At 42.0% G+C, this 23,698-nt stretch overlaps 1 long non-coding RNA gene and 1 other non-coding gene across 2 annotated transcripts in view; one reads left to right on the forward strand and one right to left on the reverse strand.

Moving 5' to 3' along the window:
- The first annotated feature begins 198 nt into the window (after positions 1 to 198).
- LOC133260441 (uncharacterized) overlaps positions 199 to 23,698 on the forward strand; it is an 87,924-nt gene continuing 64,424 nt past the window's right edge. Inside the window, exons 1-3 of the long non-coding RNA XR_009740813.1 lie at positions 199 to 278; positions 16,509 to 16,721; positions 16,874 to 16,989. This is a non-coding gene — a long non-coding RNA (uncharacterized LOC133260441). The remainder of the gene's footprint in view (positions 279 to 16,508; positions 16,722 to 16,873; positions 16,990 to 23,698) is intronic.
- TRNAC-ACA (transfer RNA cysteine (anticodon ACA)) lies at positions 21,643 to 21,714 on the reverse strand. The gene has a single exon. It is a non-coding gene; the product is annotated as a tRNA-Cys (tRNA).

A 23,698-nucleotide genomic window follows, 5' to 3' on the forward strand; every position in this document is an offset into this window, starting at 1 on the left:
TGAGCACAGTTCTCTGATGGGCTAATGGTGAGGTCACAGGGTCGTGTCACAGAGGTTAGCGAGATCAGTCCTTGGGTTCCAGGAGGCCTGAGGCTTGTGTGCTCATGGTGGTTAGGTACTTAACATCTATTTGGTGGGGATTTTCACAAATGCAAAACAGCTCAGAAAATTTGCATCCAATACTGTAGTCTGGGTCCTTCAGACGGAGCTACAGCAGAGGATATGGGGGAAGGCCTGTTCCAGGCAGGCTTCATAGGGTCCTGCTGGGTTACAATGTGGTGAGGAACTGCACATTTGTTCTTTATTTGGCTGTGAGAAGAGTCAGGCGGGTGGTTGAAACCTGGAGGAGTAGATGTAGGGGAGAGCCTTGAATGCCTTTTCAGTGCTTAGGGGGGAATGGTGTGTTCTGGAGGTGGTGAGGAGCTGTTCTATGTGAGGGTGAATAGGGCAGGTGTGTGTGTTGGTTTCATGTTGGCAGGCGTCACCCAAGGACATGTGCTGTAGGGGGCTCTATGTGGCTGGGGGAACCACAGAGCTTTTGGGGGGGCAGTGAGACACAGTTAGGAAGTACACATGTGCAGGTGATAGAGACAGGCAGGGAGGTGTCCCAAGTGCATGGAAGGGGGGGGTCCCCTCAGCCTGGATGAGGAGACGGAGTTGGCCAGAAGAGCCTTCCTAACTCAGAGACAGAACCCATCAAATGAGGAGCTGACTCAGTGGGGAGTGAGAGCGGGCTGTTACCAAGTCCAAGCTTGCTCTGCTTACTGCATGGGAAGTCAGTGATTCTGAGACGAGGCATTGGGACTAGGAAGAGACTTTATATGGGAGCCAGTTGACTGAGAAGATGGTAGGCTAGTGCCTCAAAATAACCATCTTGTTGGGGCTTGGTTGCCAGGATTTTTATGGATCAGAGATGGAGGGGTGAGGGAACAAAGTAAAAAGACTATTCAGTCCTTGCCAATATCCCCTAGAATGGCAAGCTTCAGGCAGGGGAATGTGTTAGTTTCATTTCCTAACAGTCCTTCACAGGTGAGTGGCTTAGGTTATCTCCCTGCCATTATGTATGCTTGCAGTGACAAAAGTGGCAAGATGAGGGTAAAGGTCATAGAGACAGATCCAACATAAATTCAAAATTAACCCTTCCGGCTTACAGACCAGGGCACAGAAAAGTTGGGTGATGGACTCCAGGTCACATAGCCGGCCTGCAAAAGTTCAGAGGTGGGGTGAAACCATTGGATGACATTTCAGAAGACTATGAAGAGCCCTTGGTCCTCTATGTCTCAGCACAGAAAAAATTTGGCAAGAGGCAAAGTGATAGATAAGAAGCAATTTATTAGAATAGGACGCTTGAGAGGCCTACAAGTAGGTGGAAGAAAAGGTATCAGGCTGAGAACTTACTGGGCTATAGTTCTATAATCAAAGGAAAAGGGAAGGGGGGAGACTTTTTTGACTTTCTTGAATAGATGTCATGCTTCCATCATCAGCTTCTCCTCCGGGTTGGGCAGGGAAGATTTCTTGCACCTACATGGTCAGGCTAGGGCTGCAAATGATTGTTTTTTAATGTGTGCAGGGAGCATGTCCTAGCTTACTGAGCTCACTGGGCAGGATGTGGGGCTCATGTCATCATCGTTTTATTGTTTGGAGGTACAGCCTGTGCTTCTGTGTCATGGTTTTGTTGCTAAGCAAGCCTGCTTGGTTTTGTTGTTAAACTAACCTGCTTTTGTTGAGTAATCATTAACTTAAAGGTGTCTCCCGTATCTTTTCTACTGCCAATCCCCTAGTGGGATCACTTGTGTGTGTTAGTTGCTCAGTCGTGTCCAACTTTTTGCGACCCCACGGACTGTAGACTGCCAGGCTTCTCTGTCCATGGAATTCTCCAGTCAAGAAGACTGGAGGGGATTGCCATTCCCTTCTCCAGAGGAACTGCCCAACCCAGGGATCGAATCCTGGTCTCCTGTATCACAGGCAGATTCTTTACCATTTGAGCTACAGGGAAGTCCATAAGTGGGATCACTTACTTTGCCCCTTTACTCTGTCCCTATCAGGGGGACATTGGGAAACGCCAGCCTTCTATCATCTTCATGGTTTCTCTGCACTGTCCCTCTTCTTTCTGGTCAGTAGTTCACAGTAGACCTCAAGAAAAAGTCTGCAGCATTATTAGAAAGCTCATTAAAACAATATGAATGTGAAGCAGTGGGCTCCCCTGATGATGCCTTCCAGGGAACTAGAGGCGCTGCCTTTGGAAACGGCCTCCTTTTGACTTGGTATGGGGAGCACTCATAGGTGACTGGAAGCCTGAAAACTATAATTACCTTTAAAGGGTCCTTCATGCCAAAGTCTAGGAACAGACAGTTTCTGATGGTGGATGTAGAATGGCTGATGAACACATGAAAGAAAATGCTCTAACTTTATTCTTCAAAAAATGCATATTAAGTTATTTCTTGCCTGCCAAATTGACAAATATTTGAAAAAAAGAGAGAATGTCTTCATATGGCAGTAATGTAAATGAAACATTTCTGGAGAGCAAGTATGTATCAGGAGCTAGAAATATATGAACCTCTCATCCCATTCCATCCATGACATTAATCTTTACAGAATAATTGGATGTAATTTGTTGATTCCAGGAAGGAAAACTGGCCACTGGGAAGAGCATTTTGACTGCTTTGACTCATGGAAATATATTACTTTTTCTGGAAACACATATATTATTAAAAATAAATCGATCTTTAATTTCTAAGAAATATGTGCAGATGGAGTACTTATAGTCATTTAAAAAAATAAAATCCTACTCTCAAGGATATAGAAAAATACTCTTCATGTGATATAAGTTTAAATATCATAGTATAAGACTCAATATATGATATGATCCTATTTTTCTATGAAAACTTTATCTACATGCATTAGAAATGCTGGTAGTGAATTCACCAATGTCTTCACATTATTTTTATTATTATTATTGAATAGTGGAATTTTGGTTGATTTTATTTTTTCTTTGTGTCTTTTTGTATTTTCCAAATTTTCTATTATGTGCTTTTATTTCACAGTAAAAATTTTTCTTAGAACAGACACACACAGATGTTTCCATTCAAGATGGCAGGATAAGTATAGGCATTTATCCCTATTTTCTTCCAAAATTCCTGTGAAATGAAGGGGAAGATGTTAAAGTGAATTTGAACATAATAGTGTTAGAAAAAAAGAAAGGCTGTCTCAGTGGGAACTGACTAGAGGTCAGTAAGCAGATGGATCCTATTTCCAGAAACCAGAGCGAAAGATACCTTAAACACACTCAGGGAAGGCACTGGAGAAATGAGTCATTCTTCCCAACAAAATCCCTGAGTAACTGCAATCCAGTAAATAAACACAAAGAGTGGAAATAGGATATAGATCATCCAGATGGAGTATGAGTCTTGATATAACAAGAAAAACAAAGCACTAAAAGTACTGAAATAAAATATACAAACATTGTTTTGTTACTTCTGCCACTGGAAACTAACAATTTTTTATCTGACTCCATAAAGAGTATGAACTATCATACAGTAAAAAAATATCATAAGCAAAGTAAAATAGCAAGCAACAGACTATGGAAAAATATTTTCACATAAAGAATTGACAATTAGCCATAATTTATAGACTTTGTATAAACCACTCTGAGTAAGGCAGTAGAAAAAAATGGGTAAAGATATGCACAGAAAACTCATAGGCAATGAATACAAGTGACTGAAAACTTCTGAAAAGATGCTACATTTCACTAGTATTCAGGAAAATGCACGTTGAAAAAGAATATCCTTTTGATTCATCCATTGATATGGAGACATTACAAAGTTAGGTGGAAACCCAGAAATGATGCTGGTATAGGAACACAGGTATGCTTATGGATTTGCTTTGAGGGCAGATGCTGATGTATCCTTTCCAGAAGGCAACTGGGCAGCAGCTTTCATGCCTCTGACCCTGTTCTTTCACATCTATGGATCAATCACATAGGAGTATTGACACTTGCTCAGAAGGAATTCTCAGTGAAGCTTGTTTGCAGTGGCAAAAAACAGAAACTCCTTAAATACACATCTTTTCCAATAATTATAGCATAGTCATATAATTGGAGAAGGCAATGGCACCCCACTCCAGTACTTTTGCCTGGAAAATCCCATGGACAGAGGAGCCTGGTAGGCTGCAGTCCATGGGGTCGCTAGAGTTGGACACGACTGAGCGACTTCACTTTCACTTTTCACTTTCATGCACTGGAGGAGGAAATGGCAACCCACTCCAGTATTGTTGCCTGGAGAATCCCAGGGACGGGGAGCCTGGTGGGCTGCCGTCTATGGGGTCGCACAGAGTCGGACATGACTGAAGCGACTTAGCAGCAGCAGCAGCAGTCATATAATAGAATTCTTTGAGGCAGACAAAAAGAATGAAGTTATCTTTGAAAAGATAAACAAAATTGACAAACCTCTAGCCAGACTCATCAAGAAAAAAAGGGAAAAGGATCAACAAGATTAGAAATGAAAAAGGAGAGGTTACAACAGACAAGGAAGAAATACAAAGGATTATAAGAGACCATTATGAAAACTATATGGCAATAAAATGGATAACCTGGAAGAAAATGGATAGATTCTTAGAAAAGTTCAGTCTTCCAAGACTGAACTAGGAAGAAATAGAAATTATGAACAACCCAATTACAAGCACTGAAATTGAAGCTGTGATTAAAAAAAATCTCCCCAAAGCAAAAGCCCAGGACCAGATAGCTTCACAGGAAAATTCTGTCAAACATTTAGAGAAGAGCTAATGCCTATCCTTCTAAAACTCTTTCAAAAAATTGCACAGAAAGGAATACTTCCAAACTCATCTGTGAGGCAACCATCACCCTGACACCAAAACCAAAGACAACACACAAAAAAAGAAAATTACAGGCGAATATCACTGATGAACATAGATGCAAAGATCCTCAACAAAATTTTAGCAAACAGACTTCAGCAACACATCAAAAAGCGTATATACTGTGATCAAGTTGGGTTTATTCCAGGGATGCAAGGATTCTTCAGTATACATAAATCAATCAATGTGATATACCATATTAACAAATTGAAAGATAAAAACCATATGATGATCTCAATAGATGCAGAAAAAGCCTTTGACAAAATTCAGCACCCATTTATGATCAAAACTCTTTAGAAAATGGGCATAGAAGGAACCTACCTCAACACAGTAAAGGCCATATATGACAGGCCTACAGCAAACCTTATTCTCAATGGTGAGAAACTGAGAGCATTACCTCTAAGACGAGGAATAAGACAAGGGTGTCCACTTTGACCACTATTATTCAACATAGTTCTAGAAGTCCTAGCTACAGCAATCAGAGAAGAAAAAGAAATAAAAGGAATCCAGATCAGAAAAGAAGAAGTAAAGCTTTCACTGTTTGCAGATGATATGACACTCTACATAGGAAACCCTAAAGATAGTATCAGAAAATTTCTAGAGCTAAAATTTAGCAAAGTTGCAGGATACAAAATCAATACACAGAAATCATTTGTATTTCTATATACTAACAATGAAAAATCAGAAAGAGAAATGAAGGAATCAATCCCATTCACCACTGCAACAAAAAGAATTAAATATCTAGGAATAAACTTACCTAAGGAGACAAAAGAATTGTACATAGAAAATTATAAGACACTGATGAAAGAAATCGAAGATGACATAAACAGAGAGATACTCCATGTTCCTTGGTAGGAAGAATCAATATTGTGAAAATGACTAAACTATCAAACACAATCTACAGATTCAATATGATCCCTATCAAATTACCAATGGCATTTTTCGCAGAACTAGAACAAAAAATTTCACAATTCATATGGAAACACAAAAGACCCCGAATAGCCAAAGCAGTCTTGAGAAAGAAGAATGGAAATGGAGGAAGGAATCAATCTTCCTGACTGCAGATTATACTACAAAGCTACAGTCATCAAGACAGTATGCTACTGTCATAAAAACAGAAATATAGACCAATGGAACAAGATAGAAAGCCCAGAAATAAACCCATGCAACTATGGGTACCTTATTTTTGACAAAGGAGGCAAGATTATACAATGGGGCAAAGACAGCCTCTTCAATAAATGGTGCTGGGAAAACTGGACAGCTACATGTAAAAGAATGAAATTAGAACACTTCCTAACACCATACACAAAGATAAACTCCAAATGGATTAAAGACCTAAATGTAACATAGGGAGAACACTCGATGACATAAATCAAAGCAAGATTGTCTATGACCCACCTCCTAGAGTAATGGAAATAAAAACAAAAGTAAAATGTGGGACCTGATTAAGCTTAAAATCTTTTGCACAGCAAAGGAAACTATAAGCAAGGTGAAAAGACGGCCTTCAGAGTGGGAGAAAATAATAGCAAATGAAACAACTGACAAAGGATTAATTTCCAAAATATATAAGCAGCCCATACAACTCAATGACAGAAAAACAACCCAATCAAAAAGTGGGAAAAGGCCTAAACAGACATTTCTCCAAAGAAGACATACAGATGGCTTACAAACACATGAAAAGATGCTCAACATAGCTCATTATTAGAGAAATGCAAATCAAAACAACAATTAGATCACCTCACACCAGTCACAGTGGCCATCATCAAAAAGTCTACAAACAATAAATGCTGTTTATTTATTGTGTGGAGAAAAGGGAATGCTCTTGAACTGTTGGTGGGAATGTAAATTGATATAGCCACTATGGAAGACAGTATGGAGACTCCTTAAAAAACTAGGAATAAAACCACCATATGACCCAGCAACCCCACTCCTAGGCATATACCCTGAGGAAATCAAAATTGAAAAAGTCACATGTATCCCATCATTCATTGCAGCACTATTCACAATAGCTAGAATATGGAAGCAACCTAGATGTCCATTGACAGATGAATGGATAAAGAAGTTGTAGTACATATACACAATGGGATATTACTCAGCCATAAAAGGGAATGCATTTGAGTTAGTTCTGATGAGTTGGATGAACCTAGAACCTATTATACAGAGTGAAGTGAGTCAGAAAGAGAAAGATAAATGTCATATTCTCATGCATATATATGGAATCTAGAAAAATGGTACTGAAGAATTTATTTGTAGGACAGCATTGGAGAAACAGACATAGTGGATAGACTTATGGACATGGGGAGAGGAGAGGGTAAGATATATGGAGAGAGTAAAATGGAAACTTACATCACCATATGTAAAATAGATAGCCAATGGGAATTTGCTGTATGTCTTAGGAAACTCGAACAGGGGCTCTGTATCAACCTAGAGAGGTGGGATGGGGAAGAAGATGGGAGGGAGGTTCAAAAAGGAGGGGATATATGTATATCTATGGCTGATTCATGTTGAGGTTAGACAGAAAACAACAAAATTCTGTAAAGCAATTATCCTTCAATTAAAAAATAAGTTAAAAGAAAGAAAAAAATTGGGAAAAAAAGCATGCACCAATTTCATATCTCAAAAATTTCTGCTAGGGTAATTCTCCTCTCCACACACAAAGATATTTATTTCAGCCTAGGTTAACAGGAGAAAACTGGAAACAAACTAAAATATCCAATAGAAAGAAAAATGCAATTTGAAAGAATGCAGGAAAACCTACACATAATGATGTATAAATATTTCCATGATATATTGTTGAATAAAAAAGTGATGTAAAGATAAAAAAAAAAGAATGAAGTTAGAACTCTATATAGGAGAAGGTGATGGCACCCCACTCCAGTACTTTTGCCTGGAAAATCCCATGGACGGAGGAGCCTGGTGGGCTACAGTCCATGGGGTCGTGAAGAGTCAGACACGACTGAGCGACTTCACTTTCACTTTTCACTTTCATGCATTGGAGAAGGAAATGGCAACCCACTCCAGTGTTCTTGCCTGGAGAATCCCAGGGGCGGGGAGCCTGGTGGGCTGCCGTCTATGGGCTCACAGAGAGTCGGACACGACTGAAGCGACTTAGCAGCAGCAGCAGAACTCTATATCCTGGCAGGGAGAGATCTCCAGGGTATGTTACATGAAAAAAAAAAATACAGTCTTATTCCATGAAATTCAAATTTAAGATGGCACTGTTTGTGTGCACGTGTGTGTGTATAAATACAGATGGAAACACATACAGGAATGCGTCTGAGAAGAAGCACCAAACTGTTCACAGTGGTTACCCCTAGGAGGGGACCAAATCAAGTGAGGGCCATTAAGGGAGGTTTCCTGAGTCAGGGTATATGTTTCTTTCTTTTTTTAAATTACTTCTTAGTGGCGTATAGTTGATTTACAATGTTGCATTAGTTTCTGCTATTCAGCAAAGTGACTCAGTTATATATCCTTCTATATCCACGCTTCTTTAGATTCTCTTCCCATAAAAGTCATTACAGAGTACTGAGTAGAGTTCCCGGGGCTATACACTATGTTCTCATTAGTTATCTATGTTATATAGATAGCTATATATGTATATATCTCATTATATATCTATGTCTATGTAGTAGTGTGTATATGTCAATCCCAATCTCCCAATTTATCCTCCTGCACTTCTCCCTTGATAACCACAAGTTTGTTTTCTACATCTGTATGTTTCTTATCATTAGACCTTCTACAAATGCCATGCATTATTTTGTAATCTTAAAAACCAAAATAGTGACTGAAATGGACATACTTTCTGTTTAGAAAAGACTCATTTTAAGAACAGATTGTCAACTGAACATTGTAAATCAACTATGAGAGAGAGAGTGATAGTGTTGGTCATTCAATTGTGTCTGACTCTTTGCAACCTCGTAGACTATAACCTACCAGGCTCCTCTGTCCATGGGATTTCCCAGGCGAGAATACTGGAATGGGTAGCCATTTCCTCCTCCAGAAGATCTTCCTGACTCAGGGATCAAACCTGGGTCTCCTGCATTGTAGACAGATTCTTTACCATCTGAGCCACCAGAGAAGCCCCAAATCAACTAAAATTTGAAAAAAAGTTTTAATTCCAAATCTCCAAAAAGAGAGATAAGAGATTGCCTTTGGAGATTAGGTGACACATTCAAAATATATTAGTATTGCCAAAATGTACTATTTTGGGATACTGCCTGGAGTTGGTCGAAGGAAATTATAAAATTCTCAGAGAACAAAATTAGCTTCTAAATACATTGGCTTGTTCCATGAAGAGAGAAAAGCAGTGTCAGCCAAGACCGAAGTAGGCAACAAGTACGTTTGACTCAGTGAATGAGTAGGAAGAACAATACATGTGGATAAGCATCCCAAGATGGAAGGAGGTGGGGGACAGTTGTGCTGGCTTCTGGCTGGGCAGAGGAACTGTACACCACAGAAAGTCAGAAGTTCCAGAGAGCCAGGACTGGGAAAAAAAGACGGTGATAGAACAGACACAGGACTGGAATCCCCTGGTGCCACGTTTCTCAGAAGGGCTGATCACACAGCCAAACGCTCCTCAGACCCCTCTCACAGAAAAAAACAAAGAGGTGAGTTGATACCAGTTTGTTTTTGCCCTTCTATTTATCCCAAGATCATAATCACCTCCATCCTGCCCCTTCTTTTCCTCTGAGTAAACATGGTATGGGTGGCATTGTGATGAGTTTATGTGGGTTTGACCTGGTTTGCAATAATAAGGCTTCTTGTGTCATGTTGGAAGGCAGTTCAGACACAGTCAATGTCTCATGACACTGATACGTCTTCTCCTCTTCATTTTGCCGTTCTCTTCTTGGATTTCTTTCCCCTTTTGATTCTATCTGTGGTCAGGAAACTGCTAGTGAAGGGCATTAGCTGCCTGTATTGGCTATAGATGGCTCCCCAAGTGGCTTAGTGGTGAAGAATCGCCCTTCAATGCGGGAGACCCGGGTTCGCTATCTGGGTTAGGAAGATCTCCAGGAGAAGGGAACGGTTACCCCCTCCAGTATTCTTGCCTGGAGAATTCCATGGACAGAGGAGCCTGGCAGGCTACAGTCCATGGGGTCACAAAGAGTTGGCATGACTGAACAACTGAAGTTGCACGCAACTCTTTCCTAAATCAATCTGCCCCAGACTAGCCTGTGCTCTGTTGGTTCTCTCAAATCAAGCTGGCCCTACTGCATGAAAAGTGGGGGTGCTTCTCACCCTCTCTGAATTTTACTCATGTTTTGCCCTGGGATGCTGGCCCTTCTGGGCTGACAGTTGGATAATTCTAGAATGGATAGCCCCAGAGGAGGAGATGCTCAAGGGCATAGGAATGCTAGCACAGTGCGGAAGGGGGCAGTGCCTCTTTATCCAGGTGCCTGACTCCTGATAATGGTTACTGCCTTCTCTACCTTAGTGCTAGAATTTAGAAGTGAGGTTTTGTTTTTTAATTTTAGTTTCGTATTGGAGTATAGTTGGTTAACAATGTTGTGTTAGTTTCAGGTGTACAGCAAAGTGATTCAGTTACACATATACAAGTATCTATTCTTATTCAAATCCTTTCCCATTTAAGTTATTACAGAATATGGAGCAGAGCTCCTTGTGCTGTATATCAGGCCCTTGTTGGCTATCTGTTTAAATATAATGATGTGTACATGTCAACCCCAAACTCCCAATCTATCCCTCCCCCTATCTTTTTCCCTCTGGTAAGCATAAGTTCAGTCTCTGAGTCTATGAGTCAGTTTCTGTTTTTTTAAAATAAGTTGATTTGTGTGTGTGTGTGTATGTGTGTGTGTGTGTGTGTGTATATATATTTAGATTCTGCATATAAGTAATATCACATGATATTTGTCTTTCTTTATCTGACTTCACTTAGGATGATAATTGCCATTATCATCTATCATCATAATCTCCATTATCATCCTAAGTGAAGTAAGTCCCTTCAAGGCTGTATATTGTCACTCATTTATGTGACTCATATGCAGAGTACATCATGTGAAATGTCGGGCTGGATGAATCACAGGTGGAATCAAGATTGCCGAGAGAAATATCAACAACCTCAGATATTCAGATGATACCACTCTTATGGGAGAAAGTGAAGAGGAACTAAAGAGTCTCTTGATGAGAGTGAAAGAGGAGAATGAAAAGTTGGCTTAAAACTCAACATTCAAAAAACGAAGATCATGGTATCTGGTCCCATCATTTCATGGCAAATAGATGAGAAAACAATGAAAACAGTGACAGACTTTGTTTTCTTGGGGTCTAAAATCACTGCAGATGGTGACTGCAGCCATGAAATTAAAAGACACTTGCTCCTTGGAAGGAAAGTTATGACAAACCTAGACAGCACAGTAAAAAGCAGAGACATCACTTTGCTGACAAAGTTCCATCTAGTCAAAGCTATGGCTTTTCCAATAGTCATGTACAGATGTGAGAGTTGGACCTTAAAGAAGGCTTGGTTTTAAATTGTGGTGCTGGAGAAGACTCTTGAGAGTCTTCTGACACTTGAAAGTCAGCAGGGAGATCAAGCCAGTTAATCCTAAAGGAAATCAATCCTGAATATTTATTGGAAGGACTGATGCTGAAGCTCTAATACTTTGGCCCCCTGATATGAAGAGCTGACTCACTGGAAAAGACCCTGATGTTGGGAAAGATTGAGGGCATGAGGAGAAGGGAGTCACAGAGGATAAGGTAGTTAGATTGCATTACTGGTGGATGTGAGTTTGAGCAAACTCTGGGAGATGGTGAAGGACAGGAAAGCCTGGGTGCTGCAGTCCATGGGGTTGCAAAGAGTCAGACACAACTTAGTGACTGAACAACAATCTCCAGGTCCATCTGTGTTGCTGCAAATGGCATTCTTTTATTCATTAAAATGGTTTAATACTATTCCACTATATATATGTACCACATCTTCTTTATCCATTCCTCTGCTGATGGACATTTAAGTTGCTTCCATGTCTTAGCTCTGGTAAACAGTGCTGCAATGAACATTGGGGTGTGTGTATCATTTTGGACAATGTTTTTCTCCAGATATACGCCCAGGAGTCAGTCTGAAGGATCGTAACTCTATTTTTAGTTTTTTGAGGAACCTCCATACTGTTCTCCATAGTGGCCACACTGATTTATGTTCCCACGAATAGTGTAGGAGGGGTCCCTTTTCTCCACACCCTCTCTAGCATTTATTGTTTATAGATTTTTTTTATGCCCATTCTGATTGAAGTGAGGTGATATCTCATTGTAGTTTTGAATTGCATTTCTCTAATGATTAGCAGTGTTGAACATCTTTTCATGTGCCTCTTGGCCATCTGTATGTCTTCCTTGGGGAAATATCTATTTAGGTCTACTGCCCATTTACCTGAATGATAACCTTGCCAAACAGAGTATTCTTGGTTGTAGGTTTTTCCCTTTCTTCACTTTATTATTATTTTTTTTCTTTCATCACTTTAAATATTACATGTCACTCCCTTCTGGCCTGCAGATTTTTGCTGAAAAGTCAGCTGAGAGTCTTATGGAAGTTCCCTTATATGAAACTTATTTTTCCCTTGCTGATTTTAACATCCTGTCTTTATTTTTAATTTTTGCCATTTTGATTACAGTGTGTCTTGTTGTGATCTTCTTTGGCACTCTTTGTGCTTCTTGGACCTGGATGTCTGTTTTCTTTTCTTTCCCAGGTTAGATAAGTTTTCACCTATTACGTCTTCAAATATGTTCTCTGCCCCTTTCTCTCTCTCCTCTCCTTCTGGAATCTCTGCAATGTGCATGTTAGTATGCATGATGTTGTCCCAGAGGGCTTTTAAATTGTTGCCATTTCTTTTTATTCTTTTCTGTATTTTCAGTTCAACGTGAGTGATTTCCACTACTCCATCTTCCAGTTCATCGATCCATTCCTCTCTATCATCCAATCACTACTGATTCCTTCTGGTGCATTTTTCATTTTGGTTATTGTATTCTTCATCTTTGGTTCCTCTATTTTATAACTCTTTGTTAGAAACATAACTTCTCACTCTGCTCATCCCTTGTTCTCAGGAGTTCTTTGAGCACCTTTACTATCATTGCCTTGAACTGTTTGTCAGGTAGATTGTTTACTCCATTTAGTTCTTCTGTGGTTTTATCTTGTCCCTTCTCTTGGAACATATTCCTCTGTTGCCTCCCTTTGCCTAATTCTCTGTATTTGGTAAGTTGGTTATCTTGATCTTGGAGAAGTGGCTGAATGTAGATGTCCTTTGGGGCCCAGTGGTGCATTTCTCTCTGGTCATCAGAGCTATATGCTCTAGGGGTGTCCTCTGTATGGGCTGTGTGGACCCTTCTGTTGTGACAGGCTGACTACTGTGAACATGCTGGTAGGTGTTGGTGTTGGTCTGGTTAGTTGTCAGGTCCTGACTAGTGCAGAGGCCACTGGTCGACCAGTGGGTGGGACTGGATCACTTGCTATGAAGCCTGCGTCATCCTAGGGCTAGTGCTGATCTATTGGCTGGTGAAGCCAGGTCCCAGAGTGACTGACTGTGGGGCAAGGGGTCCTGAAGCTAGTGTTGGCCTGCTAATGGGTGGGCAGGGTCCAGACATAGCTGGCTGCTGGGCTGCTATAGTCCTGGACTGATGCTCACCCACTGATAGGTGAGTCTGGATCCTGGGGCCTCTGGCTATGGGGCCCAAGAGGTCCCTGAGCTACTGTCAAGCTGCTGGCAGGTGGGACCTGTCCTGGCAGTAATGAATTAGAGGAAGGGTTCCAATATTGTGCTTGCTTGCTTCCATGTCCTTGTGATAGAATGAGCTCTGCTGCCAGAACTTGTGTCCCCAGTGGGAGTTGCAGTTGCCCCCTGCCTGTCCAGGAAGCCCTCCAGGATCAACAGGTGAGTCTGACTCAGGCTCCTGTCAACTGACTGCTTCTGCCCTGGGTCCTGGAGCATCTGAAATTTTACATTTGCCCTTTAAGAGCGGAGTTTCTATTTCCCAAACCCTTTGGCTCTCCCAGAAGTAAGCCCTGCCGGTCTTCAAATCCAAACATTCCAGGGGCTCATCTTGGTACAGGACCCTAGATCTGGGGAGTCTGATGCAGACAGGACTCCGACCTCTTGGTCTATAGGGAGAACCTCCACAACTATTATTATAATTATACTGCATGTCCACCACTCCTACCCATCTCCTTGTGGTTCCTTCTTTATGTCTTTAGTTGTAAATCTTTTCTGCTAGTCTTCAGGTTGGGCTCCTGATGGTTGCTCTATAAATAGTTGTAATTTTGGTGTACCCATGGGAGGAAGTGAGATCCTCCTCCTGTGTAAGGAGGGTCTTACCACTGTGCCATCTTGACCACTTCTCAGGATAAATAATTTAAAAAGTTTTTGTTGTTATTGAGTTGCTTAGTCATGTCTGACTCTTTGGGACCCCGTGGATTGTCGCCCAGCAGGCTTCTCTGTCCATGGGATTCTCCAGGCAAGAATACTGGAGTGGGTTGCTGTGCTGTCCTCCAGGGAATCTTCCTGACCCGGGGATCGAACCTGAGTCTCCTGTGTCCTGCCTTGGAAGGCAGATTCTTTACCACTGAGCCAAATGGGAAGCCTTTAAAAGTTTTAGGGGTTGTTCAAGCAAGTTTGAAGACCATTGACTTATACCAATCTTTCTTTCTTAATGTTTTAGTATTGTCAAAACCAGCAATACTTATCTTTGGTGTTAAAGGTCATAATGGTGGTTACCTAACTGGAGTAAAAACAGAAATGGCTTGAAGGCGATTCTAGAGTGCACTCTATTGTCTACAACATCATGATCTGGATGGAGGTCACACAGGCGCATTCACTATGAAAATATATGTCAAGCTATATGCACTGGCTGTACCTTGCTGAATATATGTTCTATTTCAAGAAAAAGTTTACTTAAAAAAATATTGTGATTCTTTCACCCAACTAAAACCATGGCAACTCTTTTATGTTATATATGCATTCTCTTTTTATTGTTGCTGATAATAGTGACGATGTTCAGGGGAATATTTTGTCACTTATCAGGGGTGCCCAACCTCCGGGATCTAATGCCTGATGATCTGAGGTGGAGTTAATCTGATGATAATAGAGATAAAGTAAATGTAATGTGCCTGAATCAGCCTGAAACCACTCCCTGTCTCTGGTCTGTGGAAAAATTGTCTTCCACAAAACCAGTCCCTGGTGCCAAAAAGGTTGGGGACCACTGAGTAGCTTTTAGACTTTAGCCTGTGGAGAAGACGCAGCTTGGTGTTATTCTTTACCGGGTTCTATCTTGTTAAGGATTCATAATCTGCAGTTTTTTTGGCTGACGAAATCGCTGAGAAGCAGGAGAATTCTGAATCTCATCATATGTCGCAAGCTTTCACTTGTGCTCGGTTTCTTGCAGTATTTCTTATTTTTGGCAGGACTGAGGCAGGGTATGAAATGCCAGGTGCACAGGAGGATTTTTTCATCAAATTGCAAAACCCGGTGCTTGACAGGGACCCTGTGAACCTTCCCTGTGGGCCCGCCCACTGGCTTCCAGAGGTGCACAGACGGCGCCCCCATGCAGGGGCACTAGGGAGCCCCAGCTGATTATGTGATGTCTCTAATTGCACCCACACCCAGGCTTTCACCACCCCCATCCCATGTCATTCCATCCTCCACACCCATTCCCACCATCTCCCAGGTATACCCCTCACACATAGACAGAACCTCAAGTTCCAAGACAGGCAGTCATTTCGGCTTTAGGCTTAACTGACTCTTTGAAAGTTTATCAGTAGATTCACATGTTCTTCAAGAAAGTCATTCACAGGCAGCTTCCATGTTATCCAATTCATACTTGTGGGTTTTACACATTGGCTGCTACAATTTTGTCTCTACAGTGTGAAAAATGACAATAAAATGTGGAGAAGCACCTTTTAGGTTTACTAGGTGGAGAGCCCTCTCTCCCAGAGTGGGGACATCCTAGCTCCTGTGAGGACCAGCTGTTGATGTGAACCTGACTTCTCTCCCACCCTAAGGGGCCTTCCTTTATCCTATCTCTGTTCCCAGCCACTGGCCGCTTCTAGGTACACTAGGAGCCCAGCCTGGCCTCTGCCGCAATATGGCTGTTTCCGAGGAGGGGGTTTCCAGGGAAGGAGAGGGAGCAGAGCAGTGGGTACAAGTGACCCTGGACCCCGGCTCCACAGAAACAGAGGAGGAAATGGACTTCTTCCTCTGGTTTGCGTACAGAGACTGACATTGTGTGACAACAGCACAGATCACCACATGTTTGTTGATCTGTTTCCTTGGTCTGGACCAGTTCAGGGATGTCAGCCTATATGGTGGAAACTGCAGTGAAATTAGATAGCAGAAAAGTCCACAGGTGATGTTATCCAGTTTTGACCTGGGTTTATAAGATGTTGGACTTCCCTGGTGGCTCACACTGTAAAGAATCTGCCTGTAATGTGGAGATCTGAGTTCGATCCCTGGCTGGGGAAGATCCGTTGGAGAAGAGAATGGCTACCCACTCCAGTATTCTTGTCTGAGAAATCCCATGACAGAGGAGTCTGGCGGGATACAGTCCATGGGGTCACAAAGAGTTGGACGTGACTGAGTGACTAACACACTAGCTGGGAAGGATGTTGGAAATCAGTTAAATCCAAAAGTTTTTGACTTCTGGTTTTGCAGATATAACTTAGGGGCTGTGGGCCCCTCACCATCCACTCAGCAAGGTCAGATATGCATTGTATTCATTCGGGAACAGTAAGTGTTTTTGAGTTTGGGCCTTGAAATCAGAAGGGCCACAGCCAGGCTGAGACCCCTGTCCACCCCTCTGTGGCAGTGTGATATTGGGTGAGCTGCTGCTGAACCTACTGGAGCTTCAGTTTTCTTCTCTGTAAGGTGAGCATCATAACACGTACCTGTCCTGGTTGTTGTAAGAAATAAATAATGGTAATGAGAGATATTCAAAGCTAACACTCATGCAATGCTTGCAACTTGCTGCGTGTTTGTCTAAGATCTTTCCGTGTATTAATTGAGGACTTGTGTTACAGACAGGACACCTGCAGCCTAAGAGGAGGACTTGCCAAGAGTTACAGTTGCAATCGGTGGCACCAGGGCCAGACTCCACACAGGGCCACCATCTTGACAACAGTGTCTGCCTCTCGTCGTGAGTAATAAACTATGGAGAGCTGGAATTAACTGAGCTTTAACTGTGTTCTAGGTGCTGTGCTAAGAACTCTCCATGCGTTATTGCAATGTAGTTCTTCCAGCAGTGTGTGGAGATGTGCTGTGTTACTACACTCGTCTTTGTTGTTATTGTTTAGTCTCTCAGTCGTGTCCAACTCTTTGTGACCACATGGACTATAGCCTGCCAGGCTCCTCTGTCCATAGGATTTCCCAGGCAACAATACTGGAGCAGGTCACCAGGCTCTCCTTCAGAGGAATTTTCTGACTCAGGGATCAAACCCGAGTTACCTGCATTGCAGGTGGGTTCTTTACCCTCAGAGTCTCTTATTTTCTTTTTCTCATCAAGTCTTAATTGTGAGTCAAAAGTATGCTCAGTAATTTGACAAATATTTGTGCTTTGCACATAGGATCTCAATAAAGATTAATTATGAGTCCTAACTAGAGATTTATTTTTTTTAGAATTGGAAGGGATCCAGATAATTTAGTCATTATCTTTCTCTGGTTTTCAGAAATGGGAAACTCCATCTTTCAGGAGTCACACTGAAGTCGTTTTTATCTCAATCCACTGTTATTATTATATAGTTCTTTGTTATGTTAAGTCAAAATCTACCTCCTTTCCAATATCAAGGAGAATAAATGGCTACTTTAAAAAATAAACTTATGAAAAAGAAAATGCTTTCATTTTCCAAACCCATGGAGGATTCTAGCTATCTATTTTAGAATATCAAAACTTCCATCTCTTCAGCCTGTAAATTTTCTCAAGCATTTAATCTGTGCTGTTTCAAATCACTTCAGTCATGCCTGACTCTTTGTGACCCCATGGTCTGTAGCCCGCCAAGCTCCTCTGTCCATGGGATTCTCCAGGCAAGAATACTGGAGTGGGTTGCCATGTCCTCCTCCAGGGGATCTTCCACACCCAGGGATGAAACTCGTGTCTCCTATTTCTCCTGCATTGACAGGTGGATTCTTTACCACTGGTGCCACCAGGGAAGCCCCAAGCATTTAATTTTAAAATGGCTAATTCATAATTAACACTGTTTTCATATATATATATATATTTAACATTTTAACATAACTATTTTTATTGCCTTGGATTAGGAAAACTTTTCTTCCTTGATGGCTCAGATGGTAATAAATCCACTTGCATGGCACAAAGACAGAAATATAGATCAATGGAACAAAATGGATAACCCAGAGATGAATCCATGCACCTATGGACACCTTATCTTTGACAAAGGAGGCAAAAATATACAATGGAGAAAAGACAATCTCTTTAACAAGTGGTGCTGGGTAAACTGGTCAACCACCTGTAAAAGAATGAAACTAGAACACTTTCTAACACCATACACAAAAATAAACTCAAAATGGATTAAAGATGTAAATGTAAGACCAGAAACTATAAAACTCCCAGAGGGAAAAATAGGCAGAATGCACTCTGACATAAATCACAGCAAGATCCTTTATGACCCATCTCCCAGAGTAATGGATATAAAAGCAAAAATAAACAAATGGGACCTAATTAAACTTAAAAACTTTTGCACAACAAAGGAAACTATAAGTAAGGTGAAAAGACAGCCTTCAGAATGGGAGAAAATAATAGCAAATGAAGCAACTGACAAATAATTAATATCAAAAATATATAAGCAGCTCAAGCAGTTCAATACTAGAAAAATAAATGACCCAATCAAAAAATTAGCCAAAGAACTAAACAGATATTTCTCCAAAGAAGACATACAGATGACCAACAAACACATGAAAAGATGCTCAACATTGCTCATTATCACAGAAATGCAAATCAAAAACCACAATGAGGTACCATCTCAAGCCAGTCAGAATGGCCACTATCAAAAAGTCTACAAACAATAAATCCTGGAGATGGTGTGCAGAAAAGAGAACACTCTTACACTATTGGTGGGAATGCAAACTAGTAGAGCCGCTATGGAGAAGAGTGTGGAGATTTCTTAACAAACTGGAAATAGAACTGCCATACGACCCAGCAATCCCACTGCTGGGCATACACACCAAGGAAATCAGAATTTAAAGAGACTCATGTACCCCAATGTTCATCACAGCACTGTTTACAATAAACGACCTAGATGTCCATCAACAAATGAGTGGATTAGAAAGCTGTGGTATGTATACAAAATGAAATATTACTCAGCCATTAAAAAGAACACATTTGAATCAGTTCTAATGAGGTGGATGAAACTGGAGTCTATTATACAGAGTGAAGTAAGTCAGAAAGAAAAACACCAATACTACTGTATATATAACAGTATATATATACTAACCCAAAGAAAGGCAATGCCAAAGAATGCTCAAACTACCTCACAATTGCACTCATCTCGCTAGTAAAGTAATGCTTAAAATTCTCCAAGCCAGGCTTCAGCAGTATGTGAACCGTGAACTTACAGATGTTCAAGCTGGTTTTAGAAAAGGCAGAGGAACCAGAGATCAAATTGCCAACATCCACTGGATCATGGAAAAAGCAAGAGAGTTCCAGAAAAACATCTATTTCTGCTTTATTGACTATGCCAAAGCCTTTGACTGTGTGGATCACAATAAACTGTGGAAAATTATGAAAGAGATGGGAAATACCAGACCACCTGAACTTCCTCTTGAGAAACCTATATGCAGGTCAGGAAGAAACAGTTAGAACTGGACGTGGAACAACAGACTGATTCCAAATAGGAAAAGGAGTACGTCAAGGCTGTATATTGTCACCCTGCTTATTTAACTTCTATACAGAGTACATCATGAGAAACGCTGAGCTGGAAGAAGCACAAGCTGGAATCAAGATTGCCGGGAGAAATATCAATAACCTCAGATATGCAGATGACACCACCCTTATGGCAGAAAGTGAAGAGGAACTCAAAAGCCTCTTGATGAAAGTGAAAGAGGAGAGTGAAAAAGTTGGCTTAAAGCTCAACATTCAGAAAACCAAGATCATGGCATCTGGCCCCATCACTTCATGGGAAATAGATGGGGAAACAGTGGAAACAGTGTCAGACTTTATTTTTTTGGGCTCCAAAATCACTACAGATGGTGACTGCAGCCATGAAATTAAAAGACGCTTACTCCTTGGAAGGAAAGTTATGACCAACCTAGATAGTATATTGAAAAGCCAACAAAGGCTATGGTTTTTCCTGTGGTCATGTATGGATGTGAGAGTTGGACTGTGAAGAAAGCTGAGCACTGAAAAATTGATGCTTTTGAACTATGGTATTGGAGAAGACTCTTGAGAGTCCCTTGGACTGCAAGGAGATCCAACCAGTCCATTCTAAAGGAGATAAGTCCTGGGTGTTCATTGGAAGGACTGATGCTGAAGATGAAACTCCAATACTTTGGCCACCTCATTCGAAGAGTTGACTCATTGGAAAAGACCCTGATGCTAGGAGGGATTGGGGGCAGGAGGACAAGGGGACAACAGAAGATGAGATGGCTGGATGGTATCACTGACTTGATGGACATGAGTCTGAGTGAACTCCAGGAGTTGGTGATGGACAGGGAGGCCTGGTGTGCTGCAATTCATGGGGTTGCAAAGAGTTGGACACAACTGAGCGACTGAACTGAACTGAACGTATATATATGGAATTTAGAAAGATTGCAATGATGATCCTATATTCGAGACAGCAAAAGAGACACAGATTTAAAGAACAGTTTTGGACTCTGTGGGAGAAGGTGAGGGTGGGATGATTTGAAAGGGTAGCGTTGAAATGTGTATATTATCATATGTGAAGCAGATCGCCAGTCCAGGTTCAATGCATGAGACAGGGTACTCAAAGCCAGTGCACTGGGACAACCCAGAGGAATGGGATGGGGAAGGAGGTGGGAGGGAGGTTCAGGACGGGGTGACACATGTGCACCCATGGCTAATTCATGTCAGTGTATGGCAAAAACCACCACAATATTGTAAAGTAATTACTGCTAAGTCACTTCAGTCTTGTCCGACTCTGTGCAACCCCATAGATGGCAGCCCACCAGGCTCCCTCGTCCCTGGGATTCTCCAGGCAAGAACACTGGAGTGGGTTGCCATTTCCTTCTCCAATGCATGAAAGTGAAAAGTAAAAGTGAAGTCACTCAGTCGTGTCCGAGCCTCAGCGACCCCATGGACTGCAGCCTTCCAGGCTCCTCCATCCATGGGATTTTCCAGGCAAGAGTACTGAAGTGGGGTGCCATTGCCTTCTCCAGTAAAGTAATTAGCCTCCAAAAAAAAAAAAAAAGAATCTACCTGTGATGCTGGAGACTTGGGTTCAATCCCTGGGTTGAGAAGATCCCTGGAGAAGGGCAGACAGCCCATTCCAGTATTCTGTCTGGAGAGTCCCATGGGCAGAGGAGCCTGGCAGGCTACAGTTAATGGAGTCTCAGATGACTGAGTGACTTTCACTTTGCAAGGAGAGAGTAACTATCAATTATAAAATTTTCCTGTTGCAAAAATGAATCTTCACTTCTCAAAGAAAGTAAGTGCTCAGTCGTGTCCAACTCTTTGCAACCCCATGGACTGTAGCTTGCCAGCTCAATTGTGGCTGACTCTTTGCGACCCCCTGGATTGTAGCCTACCAGGTTCCTCTGTCCATGGGATTTTCCAGGCAAGAATACTGGAGTGGGTTGCCATTTCCTTCTACAGGAGATCTTCTCAACCCAGGGATTGAACCTGGGTCTCCTGCATTGTAGGCAGATGCTTTACCAACTGAGCCACCAGGGAAGTCCATTGGCAGGTTGGTATAAACCTGTCAGGATTTCTGCCATAAGCTGTATGAGGTCACCGTGGAACCGCAATGCAGGGTTCCTCACTTGCTTCCCTCATTTGCAGGGCGTGTCATTCATTCACACAGGCACACTGTAGAGTTAGTAAAGTACAGCAGAAAGCATGTTTGCTAGGAGAACAAAGAACTAGAGCTCCTAGCATCCTTACCTTGTCCTGAAGAATCCCGGATGAGCCCCTAACATGAAAGGTTGCTGCTGAACCACAAAAGACGCCAGGATTCTTGGCCTCTGGAGAAGAAGAGTTCAATCTGAGGTCAGTGATGAGGCTTGATCGCTCAGACCTTTTGTGTAATAAAGTTTTATTAAATTATAAAAGAGATAGAGAAGGCTTCTGACACAGACATCAGAAGGGGATGACATGCTTACATGAATCTTCACTTCCCAAAACATCCCGATGAAGTGTTTTAAGTACAGGGAAAGGGTGAGGGGAGCCATCATGTGAAAAGGGCTAGGGTAACTGTGGTTTTTGAGAACTTGGTGGAAGGAAATAATAGATGTGACCAAATTTCAGACTCAGTAATCTATTCAGTTTTGTTGCTTCTACTGGACAGATTTCATTGCTCTATTTGAAAATGTGGAACATAGTTACATGAACAATTGTTATATATTCTCACGTTTCAGAAAGCAATGAAATAGGAAGAGAAAGTTCAGTGCCTGACCCCACCCCCCATGCCCCCAGAGAATCCTTTAGTTTCAACTCCACCTTCAGACTCAGGGGACAGGGGTCCACTCTGAGGCTGAGAGGAGGAGTGGGAAAGGGGTGGCAGTCCCCCAGTCCAGACAGCCTTGAGCACAGACATCAATAATCTTGTGGGGCCAGCTCTGGGGTGGGGAGATGCAGACAGGGTGAGTATAGGACTTAACAAGGTCTTTGCCCCACAAGAGCCGACATGGGCACTGCCTACAGCATCCCACATACCAGATTCCCCTACTCAGCCTCAGGGAGTCATCCCTCCCCATCACGCCCTTAGGATGCATTCACAGCTCCTCTCAGTCTGCTGCAAGTTACCAATCGGTGATCCTTTTCCTCATAAGCAACATTGCTTAGAAACATATATGACATTTGACTCTTAACCAGGTTGCCAGGGGAACAGAGCTAGGATGTCAACCTCAGGGAATAGTTTCTTGAAGAAAAACAAAACATAGGTTAGCATTTACCCACAACCTAAATGCAAGAGCACAGAGAAACAGACTCTGCAGTTTCTAAACCTTGTCAACCTACAAGATGAGAAGCTAGATTTCCGACAACTAGGAAACAGGCAAGACCAAGCAAAACCGAAGCCCCTGTGTGGCTGAAAGTTGTCACAAAGATCTCATCCCTGACTAAGTGACTGCCTTATTTGCTGCTGTGTTTCTAGTGCCACACAGAATGTGTGTGGGGTGTGTGTGTGTGCTCAGTCACGTCCAACTCTTTGTGACCCCATGGACTGTAGCCCACCAGGCTTCTCTGTCCACGGAATTTTCCAGGCAAGAATACTGGAGTGACTTGCCATTTTCTTCCCCAGGGATTGAATTTGTGTCTCCTGCACTGGCAGGTGGGTTCTTTATCACCGTGCCACTGGGGAAGCCTGCCGCACAGAGTAGGTACTCAGTGAACGAGGCAGAATAAATGAACAAGAGAACTCATAAAAGACCCTCCTGAAGCTTGACAACTGAAAATAAGAGGAGCCCGATTAGAAGTAGCAGGACCCTTCCTCGCTGAGTGAAGTGGAAGGTGATGCCCAGTAGGGGTGTGGGGACTAGTTTACTTAGAGATAAGTGCCATTCAAAAGCCACTCCCGGGGTCAACCCAGATAGACAGAAATATGTTAATTCTCCTTAGGCATTAAGGAAAATTAGTGGAAATTTATGACAAGGAAAATGTATATAGTTGTTTGAATACTTGGTTTAAGAAAGCAGAGATGTCAAAAATTTGTGAAGAT

The sequence above is a fragment of the Bos javanicus genome, chromosome 14 (assembly GCF_032452875.1).
Source record: "Bos javanicus breed banteng chromosome 14, ARS-OSU_banteng_1.0, whole genome shotgun sequence".
Taxonomy (NCBI): Eukaryota; Metazoa; Chordata; class Mammalia; order Artiodactyla; family Bovidae; genus Bos; species Bos javanicus.